Source organism: Oncorhynchus masou, unplaced genomic scaffold (genome assembly GCF_036934945.1).
Source record: "Oncorhynchus masou masou isolate Uvic2021 unplaced genomic scaffold, UVic_Omas_1.1 unplaced_scaffold_593, whole genome shotgun sequence".
NCBI lineage: Eukaryota > Metazoa > Chordata > Actinopteri > Salmoniformes > Salmonidae > Oncorhynchus > Oncorhynchus masou.
Window position 1 is genome coordinate 256,179 of NW_027012353.1, and position 6,446 is coordinate 262,624.

Here is a 6,446-nt window from a genome sequence, read left to right on the forward strand (position 1 = left end):
TGGCTAGCTTCTGGCTAGCTCCTGGCTAGCTTCTGGCTAGTTTCTGGCTAGCTTCTTGGAGTTTCTGGCTAGCTTCTTGGAGGATTACAGATTTGAGGTAAATAATACTTTTTTATAAATATAAATTGGTGAGGCGGGGTGCAGGAGAGTGTTTTGAAGATGAGTTTATGGAAAATTAAAAAATTTATGTGAAAAAAGTTGTAAATATATATATATACGGGACACAATAAGACGAGGACAAAATTTGATTTGATTTGATTTGAAAAGACGTCTGAACTGCTATGCCATCTTGGAATCAATCGAAAGCCTGCAGGAAGGGTACCACATGAGGGAGGAGGATGTCTTCCCTGTAAACGTACAGCATTGAGATTGCCTGCAATGACAACCAGCTCAGTCCAATGATGCTGTGACACACCGCCTCAGACCATGACGGACCCTCCACCTCCAAATCGATCCCGCTCCAGAGTACAGGCCTCGGTGTAACGCTCATTCCTTTGACGATAAACGTGAATCCGACCATCACCCCTGGTGAGACAAAACCGTGACTTGTCAGTGAAGAGCACTTTTTTCCAGTCCTGCCTGGTCCAGCGATGGTGGGATTGTGCCCATAGGCGACGTTGTTGCCGGTGACGTCTGGTGAGTACCTGCCTTACAACAGGCCTACAAGCCCTCAGTCCAGCCACTCTCAGCTTATTGCGGACAGTCTGAGCACTGATGGAGGTATTGTGCGTTCCTGGTGTAACTCGGGCAGTTGTTGTTTCCATCCTGTACCTGTCCCACAGGTGTGATGTTCGGATGTACCGATCCTGTGCAGGTGTTGTTACACGTGGTCTGCCACTGCGAGGCGATCAGCTGTAAGGCACGTTCACGCAGATGAGCAGGGACCCTGGGCATCTTTCTTTTGGTGTTTTTCAGAGTCAGTAGAAAGGCCTCTTTAGTGTCCTAAGTTTTCATAACTGTGACCTTAATTGCCTACCGTCTGTAAGCTGTTAGTGTCTTAACGACCGTTCCACAGGTGCATGTTCATTAATTGTTTATGGTTCATTGAACAAGCATGGGAAACAGTGTTTTTAACCCTTTACAATGAAGATCTGTGAAGTTATTTGGATTTTTACAAATTATCTTTGAAAGACAGGGTCCTGTCTTTCTTTTGTTGCTGAATTTATAAATTATAAATATTAATGTAAATATATAATTTAATCGTATTATTATATGTAGTAGAAAGCGATGAGTTAGAAGAAGTCTACATAGCCAACCCATAAAGTAAAATGTAACATCCATATATCACCAACTATGTAAACTTTAACATGGATTTATCCTGCAATAGATGCCATTCAATTGGTAACATACCTTTTTGTCTTCTTCTCATGGCCTCTTAAGGGAAAAGTAATCTAAAAGTAACTGAATGTAATCAGATTACGTTACCGAGTTTGGGTAATACAAAAGTTACTTTACTGATTACAATTTTGGATTACATTTAGAAAGTAACTTACCCAACCCTGTATATAGGGCCCTCCTGTAATATATTACATTTGGAAAGTAACCTACCCAACTCTGTATATAGGGCCCTTCTGTAATATATTACATTTAGAAAGTAACCTACCCAACCAAATATAGGGCCCTACTGTAATGGATTACATTTAGAAAGTAACCTACCCAACTCTGCTTGTGTTGTTGTCCGAGTCTCCATCTGGCCCACCAGAGTTTTGTCTACTGATTGGCTGCAAAATCCAATCATTAAATCAACTACTTTCAACATTTTCATTGAAGTAGAATTTATTGAATGTCACTCATTCTATATTGCACTCTATTCTAAGCAAACCTGCATTACCAGTACGTATCAGTAGGTGTCACTATGTCGTTCGCTAATCAAAAAATACTTACACCATAATGGCTGCCTGTCTCTGTACGGTCATGGCCAAAAGTTTTGATTTTGGCCATGACTGTAATGTTAAGCCTTTGACACTTACTAAATGCTTGTTATTATACTTCAGTGTTCCATAGTAACATCTGACAAAAAATATCTGAAGACACTGAAGCAATAAACTTTGTGAAAATTAATATTTTGTGTCATTCTCAAAACGTTTTGGCCACGACTGTATTTGTGAAAGTTATGGTGATGCTAGAATCCATCTATGTATGTCTTTCTGCATCTTTCTGCATCTTTCTGCATCTTTCTACCATCTATATATTATGTTTGAAGACGTGTCATATTGTCTGTTTAGCTCTGTGGTGGAATTTTGTCATTTTTCTAATACTTTTAGGACACAAACATTGGTGAATAATCACTAGCAGTGAAAATAAAATGGTCCTTTTGTCAACTTTTGTCCAATAAACAAATGCCTGCTTTCTTTTCTGTTGCAAAATTTTTTTTCTACATTTTTTCTATGATGTGAAGTAATTAATATATCCGGTAAAACGCATTCGGTTTGCTGCTGCTTTGAAAAGTGATGTGGTGACGCCACGCTACTGGGTTAGGGTTAGGGTGATGCCACGCTACCGGGTTAGGGTGACGCCACGCTACTGGGTTAGGGTTAGGGTGATGCCACGCTACCGGGTTAGGGTGACGCCACGCTACTGGGTTAGGGTTAGGGTGACGCCACGCTACTGGGTTAGGGTGACGCCACGCTACTGGGTTAGGGTTAGGCTGACGCCACGCTACTGGGTTAGGGTTAGGGTGACGCCACGCTACTGGGTTAGGGTTAGGGTGACGCCACGCTACTGGGTTAGGGTTAGGGTGACGCCACGCTACTGGGTTAGGGTGACGCCACGCTACTGGGTTAGGGTGACGCCACGCTACTGGGTTAGGGTGACGCCACGCTACTGGGTTAGGGTGATGCCACGCTACTGGGTTAGGGTTAGGGTGATGCCACGCTACCGGGTTAGGGTGACGCCACGCTACTGGGTTAGGGTTAGGGTGATGCCACGCTACCGGGTTAGGGTGACGCCACGCTACTGGGTTAGGGTTAGGGTGACGCCACGCTACTGGGTTAGGGTTAGGGTGATGCCACGCCGGGTTAGGGTGACGCCACGCTACTGGGTTAGGGTTAGGGTGACGCCACGCTACTGGGTTAGGGTTAGGGTGACGCCACGCTACTGGGTTAGGGTTAGGGTGACGCCACGCTACTGGGTTAGGGTGACGCCACGCTACTGGGTTAGGGTTAGGGTGACGCCACGCTACTGGGTTAAGGTTAGGGTGACCCCACGCTACTGGGTTAGGGTGACGCCACGCTACTGGGTTAGGGTTAGGGTGACGCCACGCTACTGGGTTAGGGTTTGGGTGACGCCATGCTACTGAGTTAGGGTTAGGGTGACGCCACGCTACTGGGTTAGGGTTTGGGTGACCCCACGCTACTGGGTTAGGGTTAGGGTGACCCCACGCTACTGGGTTAGGGTTAGGGTGACCCCACGCTACTGGGTTAGGGTGACGCCACGCTACTGGGTTAGGGTTAGGGTGACCCCACGCTACTGGGTTAGGGTTTGGGTGACGCCACGCTACTGGGTTAGGGTTAGGGTGACGCCACGCTACTGGGTTAGGGTGACGCCACGCTACTGGGTTAGGGTTAGGGTGACGCCACGCTACTGGGTTAGGGTTAGGGTGACGCCACGCTACTGGGTTAGGGTTAGGGTGACGCCACGCTACTGGGTTAGGGTGACGCCATGCTACTGAGTTAGGGTTAGGGTGACGCCACGCTACTGGGTTAGGGTGACGCCATGCTACTGAGTTAGGGTGACGCCACGCTACTGGGTTAGGGTTAGGGTGACGCCACGCTACTGGGTTAGGGTTAGGGTAACACCACGCTACTGGGTTAGGGTTAGGGTGACCCCACGCTACTGGGTTAGGGTTAGGGTGACGCCACGCTACTGGGTTAGGGTTAGGGTGACGCCACGCTACTGGGTTAGGGTGACGCCACGCTACTGGGTTAGGGTTAGGGTGACGCCACGCTATTGGGTTAGGGTTAGGGTGACGCCACGCTACTGGGTTAAGGTTAGGGTGACGCCACGCTACTGGGTTAGGGTGACGCCACGCTACTGGGTTAGGGTGACGCCACGCTACTGGGTTAGGGTTAGGGTGACGCCACGCTACTGGGTTAGGGTTAGGGTGACGCCACGCTACTGGGTTAGGGTTAGGGTGATGCCACGCTACTGGGTTAGGGTTAGGGTGACGCCACGCTACTGGGTTAGGGTTAGGGTGACGCCACGCTACTGGGTTAGGGTGATGCCACGCTACTGGGTTAGGGTTAGGGTGACGCCACGCTACTGGGTTAAGGTTAGGGTGACGCCACGCTACTGGGTTAGGGTTAGGGTGACGCCACGCTACTGGGTTAGGGTGACGCCATGCTACTGAGTTAGGGTTAGGGTGACGCCACGCTACTGGGTTAGGGTTAGGGTGACGCCACGCTACTGGGTTAGGGTGACGCCATGCTACTGAGTTAGGGTTAGGGTGATGCCACGCTACTGGGTTAGGGTTAGGGTGATGCCACGCTACTGGGTTAGGGTTAGGGTGACGCCACGCTACTGGGTTAGGGTGACGCCACGCTACTGGGTTAGGGTGACGCCACGCTACTGGGTTAGGGTGACGCCACGCTACTGGGTTAGGGTGACGCCACGCTACTGGGTTAGGGTTAGGGTGACGCCACTCTACTGGGTTAGGGTTAGGGTGACGCCACTCTACTGGGTTAGGGTGACGCCACGCTACTGGGTTAGGGTTAGGGTGACGCCACGCTACTGGGTTAGGGTTAGGGTGACGCCACTCTACTGGGTTAGGGTTTGGGTGACGCCAAGGTTAGGGTCATGCCACGCTACTGGGTTAGGGTTAGGGTGACGCCACGCTACTGGGTTAGGGTTAGGGTGACGCCACTCTACTGGGTTAGGGTTAGGGTGACGCCACTCTACTGGGTTAGGGTTAGGGTGACGCCACTCTACTGGGTTAGGGTTAGGGTGACGCCACTCTACTGGGTTAGGGTTTGGGTGACGCCAAGGTTAGGGTCATGCCACGCTACTGGGTTAGGGTTAGGGTGACGCCACGCTACTGGGTTAGGGTTAGGGTGATGCCACGCTACTGGGTTAGGGTTAGGGTGACGCCACTCTACTGGGTTAGGGTTAGGGTGACGCCACTCTACTGGGTTAGGGTTAGGGTGACGCCACTCTACTGGAGTTGGGGTTAGGGTGGACGCCACTCTACTGGGTTAGGGTTAGGGTGACGCCACTCTACTGGGTTAGGGTTAGGGTGACGCCACTCTACTGGGTTAGGGTGACGCCACGCTACTGGGTTAGGGTTAGGGTGACGCCATGCTACTGGGTTAGGGTTAGGGTGATGCCACGCTACTGGGTTAGGGTTAGGGTGACGCCATGCTACTGGGTTAGGGTTAGGGTGACGCCACGCTACTGGGTTAGGGTTTGGGTGACGCCACGCTACTGGGTTAGGGTTAGGGTGACGCCACGCTACTGGGTTAGGGTTAGGGTGACGCCACGCTATTGGGTTAGGGTTAGGGTGACCCCACGCTACTGGGTTAGGGTTAGGGTGACCCCACGCTACTGGGTTAAGGTTAGGGTGACGCCACGCTACTGGGTTAGGGTTAGGGTGATGCCACGCTACTGGGTTAGGGTTTGGGTGACGCCAAGGTTAGGGTGATGCCACGCTACTGGGTTAGGGTTTGGGTGACGCCACGCTACTGGGTTAGGGTTTGGGTGACGCCACGCTACTGGGTTAGGGTTAGGGTGACGCCACGCTACTGGGTTAGGGTTAGGGTGACGCCAAGGTTAGGGTCATGCCACTCTACTGGGTTAGGGTTAGGGTTACGCCACGCTACTGGGTTAGGGTTAGGGTTAATGCTGTCGCGCCTTGCCTTTTTTCCCTCCGCGGCTCTGCATTATAGAGCATTGATATTGTGAAAGCTTGTTTTGAAGGACAAAACCCAGTTGTTGTGCGTATCTCCTCAGAAGGACAAACACCCCCAGAACCGATTACGTAAGATGTCAGCCATCGGCCATGTCTCAGCGGGAAGCTGCCTGGTAACCTACATGTCTTTTGGTATATAAGCAGGCTGATATAGTGTTCCTCTCTGTCAGACTGGGGAGAGGAGGGAACGGGAGTGGAGGGAGGAGGGAAGAGGAGGGAGGAGGGGAGAGGAGGGAAGGGGAGGGGGTAGGGAGTGGAGGGAGGAGGGAGGGGGAGTGGAGGGAGCAGTGAAGGGGAGGGAGGAGGGAGGAGGGAAGGGGAGTGGAGGAAGGAGGGAAGGGGAGTGGAGAGTGGAGGGAAGAGGGAGGGAAGAGGAGGGGGAGGAGGGAAGAGGGAGAAGGAGGATGGAAGAGGAGGAGAGAGGATGAGGAGGATAGGAGGGAAGAGGAGGAGGATAGGAGGAAAGGGGAGTGGAGGGAGGATGGAAGGGAGAGGAGGGATGAGGGAAGGGGAGTGGAGAGAGGAAGAAAGAGAGAAGAGGGAG